Source organism: Salvia splendens, chromosome 21 (genome assembly GCF_004379255.2).
Source record: "Salvia splendens isolate huo1 chromosome 21, SspV2, whole genome shotgun sequence".
NCBI classification, from domain to species: Eukaryota; Viridiplantae; Streptophyta; class Magnoliopsida; order Lamiales; family Lamiaceae; genus Salvia; species Salvia splendens.
Window position 1 is genome coordinate 9553829 of NC_056052.1, and position 6778 is coordinate 9560606.

The following is a 6778-nucleotide window of genomic DNA, read 5'->3' on the forward strand; positions in this document are numbered from 1 at the left end:
GTCTCTGATATCTCTGATCTCTGCCTATGATATCTCTGATAACTGTATCTGATTATCTGGTATATGTCTGCACCCTAAATGGGTGGTCTGTGCGGAGTCCTCTCGAGGACAAATTCCGCTCTGCATCTGATTCTGTTTCTGATCTGGTCACTAAGCACTTAAAGGGGCTATATGTGTTTGAATATGTGAAATGTTGGTAATCTGCATACGTGTTGCATATGTGTTCGTGACTTGAATAATATAATTATTTATTATGTATTTCACATAATTGGTGTCATACAATTTACTCTGTATTCTCATTATGTGATTCTCAGTATGTGATTGAAAACCTTTTGGGTAAACTCCATGAGATCAAAGATTGACGAATAATTGTTCGTTTCTGATATGAAATATATGTGCATGGATATAATGATGTAGGTTCTGGAGCGTTTTCATAATTAATCATGTAAATGTATAGGTTGTATAATGTTTACTTAAATTCGAAAATTAAGCTCTAATGTGGGTATACTACTGGGCTTGGGCTTGTTAAAGCTCACACCTTTCTTTTCCGCCCCTGCAGATTAGGTAATCATATTAGCACATTTGATTCGCATTTGTTCAAGTCAAGTCACTACCTAACCTTTTGCGATTGAATAATTATTTGATGTATTAGTTGTGGCATATATAGGAAGTGTAAAGTATTTGGAACGTCTTAATCATTTCATACACTTTTGTTAAACATATATGTTTTGTAAATAGTTATCTAGGTTGAGTATATACATATGCAGACGTTATATAACAGTTTGTCTGTTTACCAAGTAATGGAAAATAATTTATCTAAGCATATAAGGTTCAAGATTTTCTGGTAATTCGATATTTGTACCAATGTGACATCACTTATTCGATTATTAAATTAATCGGGTAAGGGGTGTTACATTTTGAGCTCTCGGGAGAATTGAGCTAAGAGTGGAGCTGCCTCTTCTTTGGATATCCATTTCTTTTATACAGGTGAGGCTCTGATCCCTAGGACGTCTTCTTGCTGATTTGACAATTGTACCCCTGAGAAGGATCTTTAAAATTTGCTCTTTTACTCTCATTCTGCTACCGTCACCATCTTTCTGATTCTCCTAGGTCCGTGCGGCCACTTCTGGTACTTCACTTCAAATTCCACTCGATTGTATCTGTCATGTCAATTTGCATAAATTCCTGGGTCTGGCAGATTTCTTACGCACCTGAACTTAGAAACACATGTCAGCTTCCCGAAAATACAGAAATTTACCCCATAACCAATGCATAAAACGAGCCTTATCAGGGATGCAAGGTGCATATGACTTCTTCCAAATAAAAGGTGGCAGGCATGTATGGGCAAAGTATGTTTGGAAGGATGTGGTCCCTCCAAAATACACCTTTATCACTTGGCTTGCATTGAGGGGCAAGCTTGCTACAAGAGACAGATTACTCTTCAGGGACATTGACTGCACATGCCAGATCTGTGGAGTACAACTATGAGCCTAGTGATCACCTTTTCTTCAAATGCTGAAAAACTTGGGTTGTCCGGGGAAAAATTATGCTCTGGCTTGGCGTTGCTCGTCGATCCACTACCATAAAAAGTGTTATCGAATGGGCAAGGAGGAATTCTCGTGGCTCGGTGATTATTCAAGTTGCGAAAGGGATTGCACTTATGGCCACGGTCTCTATTATCTGGAAGTCACAAGATGCTTTTATTTTTTACTGGAATCCTAGGATGTGGCTCGAATTATCTTCCAAATCAAAGAAGCTACGTACAACCTGCTTTACTCCCGGTACCCACATGATCAGGTTGCTCTCTACTTACCAGGATGAGTTTGATGAAACTATTATTTGGAGACTGGGTTTTACTGTGTTGGCACGTTAAGGGTCACTCTTCAAAGTACTCTTTTTTCCCTTAGGTGTTTTTTTCCATGGGATTTTTCCCCCAAGGGGTTTTAACATGGCCGACCCATTTTTTGAAAGGGTGGCTCAAGACTGCCCTATCCCAATCGTTCGGTGTTGACGTTTGTTAGTTTCATCTTTTTCCCTTGTCGTTCACATGTTTCCTCGGGTATGCCTTAGTGTATGATGTAAAAACATTATTTTGATGATATTCAATTGATTTTATATAAAAAAAGAGTGAGATAGAGAGGGAAGAAATAAAATATTCCCTCCGTTCCGCGGTAGTTGAGTCATTTCATTTTCAGCACTCGTTTTAGAAAAATGAAAATAAATAGTTAAAACGGTGAGAGAGTAAAGTAAGTGACATCATAAGGTAGATAAGAGTCTATCTACACTATTCTCTCACTTAGTTGGCTCTCCATACCCGATATCTAGAAATATACATTCAAACATACATCGTCGCCATGGGGAGGAAGACAAAAATTGGTGAAGAGCTCGGTTTCAATATCAAAGCAACTAACCAAGAAATATATTCAAAATCCAACAAGTGAATATATCCGTTAAAAAATATGGCATAATCATGTGGCAGTCTCCCGCCTATGCCACCATTCTTACGTATTGTCCTATATGAGGCAATCTAGTTGTTGATGTTGATGCGATCTTTCTTCACAATCATTCTCTTCTTAGAGTGCATAAATAACAAAACCTAGATTCATTGACACATAAAATCTTATATTGCCTATAGAAAGCTCGATATATTCATAAGTCATTGGAATCAACTATAACACGATGAGAAACATGATCATCAGTCGAGTATTGATCGTGAGGAGGGGGCAAGTTGAACCAAAAAAGTTGTTGGTAGGCCTCATGGCAGACTGCATACTCTGGATGAACAAAAGACATGCATGTTTTGTAGTATACGATGTGGAAAACTCACACTTGCTATTACATTATGTCATGACTTACAAACTCACTTGCACCTCATAATGCTTTTAATTGGAAGTCTTCCAACGACCTCTCTCCATATTACTTGTGGCGGATGCATATCTTCCTATATAATAAGGGTTCAATGTTTTGGAAAAGCAGGATTGGGGATAGGAAAACGAGAATTAAGATGATATTAATTATTTTCTCTATTTTCTTGACCGTATTTATAATAACATCAAATCGTAAAATATATTACTCCTGTCACGAATATTTTTTGCGTTCATCCTCGTGTATCTTCTCAACTAAAGTCGATAGAAATCCATGAGCTCCATCCTAAAAGCAGGTCAAAGAAGGACAAGCTCATGAGACTTATATAGTTTCAGTTCTTTATGAGCACTGATGTGTAATAGTTATATTTATATATTTAGTTTCAATTGTCGACATCCTCCCTCAAACTCTTCAAGGTGAACCTTGGATAGGTTTGACTAATTTTAGACCAGTTGGACCACTGGCCAATCTTTATTTTTTATTTTTGATCGGTTGGACCACTGGCCCAAATTCTATGTCCAGATATACTGTTGGGTTAGTCTTTTTCCAGTTTTAGCTCAGATATACTGTTAGGTTAGTTAAAGTTGGCCCACAGTCGGCGACCCACTCTTATACCATAATAGAAATCTATGGGTTCCATCCTAAAACCAATTGGTTATAGGAGGAGAGATACATGAGACTTATATATTGATTTCAGTTCTCTATGAGCACTGATGTGGGATAGTTATATTTTTATATTTAGTTTCAATTGCCATCATATGTAAAAAATATCTATTGCACCAATTCATATCCACATCATATTCCACCAAATAATACCAATACAATTTATAAATACACCCATTGCACTAATCATATACCCCTGTCATATTCCACCATATTATCAAACAACATACAATCATATTAGGTTCACATCATATAATCTAATGATTCTCTTCACTTAAACACATATTAAAGAAGCATATCAGACATGTAAAATTAAAAGTGAGACTTATACACACCTAATTATGATAGCTAATCTGATTAGACTCGTGAGTAGGTCTCTTGTTCTATAGTTTTCAATCCCGGAGGTGAAAATATGTGTCAATATTCTCACCTCAAGCTCAAAACACTCTCTCTCTCTCTCTCTCTCTCTCTCTCTCTCTCTCTCTCACACACACACACACACACACACACACCAATCAACATTTTTATCATGCAAAAAAATATACTCTAAGTGACACATTTTCCTTTTTGGGATGTCCCACTCCAAATGACACATTTCTAAATATAGGAACATCACTCTCTCGACTCTACTTTTTCCCACTCTCTCACTTTATTCTCTTTACTTTACTTATGAAACAACACTACATAAAATCTCGTGTCGAATTAAAAATGCTCCACTTAGAGTGGGACGGACAGTGACAGGACCAGGAATTTTACGATGTGGGACCCAAATTTATGTTAATAATCCCTTCGTTAGACAAAATTTGTCATATTTTGACTCGACACGGTTTTAAGAAATATAATTTATAGTGAGTTGAAAAAAACAGTGGAATGTGAATCTGACTTTTACATACTACTTTTATAATAAATGCGAGTTGAAATATAGAAAGTGAATGACAATGAGTTAATGGAATGCGAGCGAGAAATGAATAGTGCAAAAAATTAAATGTAAACAATATAATTATATATATGGAGAAAAAGTCAACCGAAATAATTTTTATTCTTTGATTGTAAACAATTATTAATGGACAATCTTAAATTAAAAATATCTAAAAGTACTAAATATATGCATATCTAAACATATTTAAAATATTAATGTATAAATAAATATTGGTGTGTGTGAAATTCATGATTTCAAATTATATTTTTTACATAAAATAAACAAGATTCCCACATGAAAATAAATACTATTCCCTCTCTCCCAATTTCGGAGTCTCAATTGCGTTTGAGACAAGTTTTAGAAAATGTAAAAGAATGTTGGGAATAAGGATAGTGAAATGTGAATCTTATTTTATATACTAGTTTTATGGAGTACTAGCGTTTATGAAATATTCTAATAGTTTTATAATAAAAAGTGAGTAGAATGGAGTTAGTGAAATGTGAAGTCTAATACTAGCATTTATGGAATATTCTAACTTGAACTTTTAATGTGGGACGGACTAAAGTGGTAAACTAGAATTCAAAGTATATTAAAAATCATATAAGGGAATAAAATACTAGTGCTCCATAAAAAATGAAAAAAAATAATTCGACACCAAAGGGAAGAAGAAAATGGCATAACCTACCTACTGCGCCAGCTATGTATTTGTAGTAATATGTATACATATATAATGTATAAGGAAACGTAAAATTAATGAGGGACCCACTCACCCCACCGTAGCTCCGCCCATGGAGACGAATATACTTTGGTCAAGGATGTTACATTAACTCTTTTATGTGAATTAATTGTGTTCCTGGCATATAACTTGTTTTAATTACTCGAATATAATTGATCTGATAATCGCCTAAATAGATTTCTTTGCAGATTTATTTAATTTGCAAAATCTTCTGCTATAAACTCCAACGCTCAGATCGTTTTGTGTAGGTGACTCTCCACTAACACTACTTACACTTAGAGTTGTCAAGTGGGCCGCGTCGGACCGGGCCGGCCCAGGCCCACTTGTATTGAGGCACGACCGGGCTCAGACCCATGTCTGAGGTGGATTGGGCTGGGTCGGGCTTTATTTAAATTTTTCTATTTATGTATTTCAAGGAGAGGCTAAAAATATTATATGCAAAAATAAAACATATAACTTGTATTTATTATTCATTTACACTAAATCTAAATTTAAATAATATTTTTACATTCATTTACTGACTTTGTATTAAATCATTTTCATGTTCTTTATTCTATCTGAAAGTAAGTCCATAATTACAGGAAGAACCGATATTGTTACTTTTGTTAGTAGATGATGACATATGAGTTGACGTCGTATTTTTGAAACTAGAAGTATATGAACTAATTAACAAATTTAAAAAAATTCTATAAGTATTCATCAGATATTGAGGTTTGAATACGTCATAATTTTAAAGATAAACTTCAGAACCATCTTTTTAACATCTTGGTTAAAAAAAATACTTCAATATTGAGGTTTGGATGTAGTCAAGATTAAGGTTGGGTCGATATGGTATATTGTACCGAAAATTTTGTATCGTTATCGTATCGAAAATATCGATACGAAAGAATTTCATATCGTTACCGTATCGAAAGTTTCGGTATACCGAAATTTCGGTATGGATAATATCTATACCGTTATCGTATCGAAATTTCGGTATATCATACCGAACTTCAATATACCATTTTGAACGGTATATCAAAATTAAATGGATATCTCTTTATGATTTTAGGATTTACAATAAATATTTTTAAAATATATAAATAAATTAAATGGATATCTATTTATGATTTTAAACTTTTAATCTTAAAAAAATAAATTATATTATTTTTTTTATCAGTATAAACTGTATGTATCGATAATTCAATACGTATTGATTTTTGATATATTACGGTATACCGATAATATCGATATATATATTGTATATTCGATATAAAACGGTATACCGCAGTATAAGAAAATTCATATCGTTATCGTATCGAAAACTTACGATACGGTATTGTATCGTACCAAAAATTTTGGTATACCGAAAATTTGATAATTTTAGATATTTTTCAGTAGGATACGATAGATATATCATTTTTTCGGTATATTTACCCAGCCCTAGTCAAGATTGAATGTTGCATTATATTTTGGTTGGGAACTTGTGTAGATATTAGACAATTATTGTTTGAGTTTGAGTCCAATTGAGATATCCAATAAATTGGAACGATATAGAGAAGATTAACATGTTTCATGCACGATGACATGCATAAATAGAAAAATATACAATTATT

At 33.9% G+C, this 6778-nt stretch overlaps 1 non-coding gene across 1 annotated transcript; it reads left to right on the forward strand.

Moving 5' to 3' along the window:
* The first annotated feature begins 6677 nt into the window (after positions 1 to 6677).
* Positions 6678 to 6778, forward strand: LOC121785618. Its single transcript, XR_006047003.1, has one exon. It is a non-coding gene; the product is annotated as a U6 spliceosomal RNA (small nuclear RNA).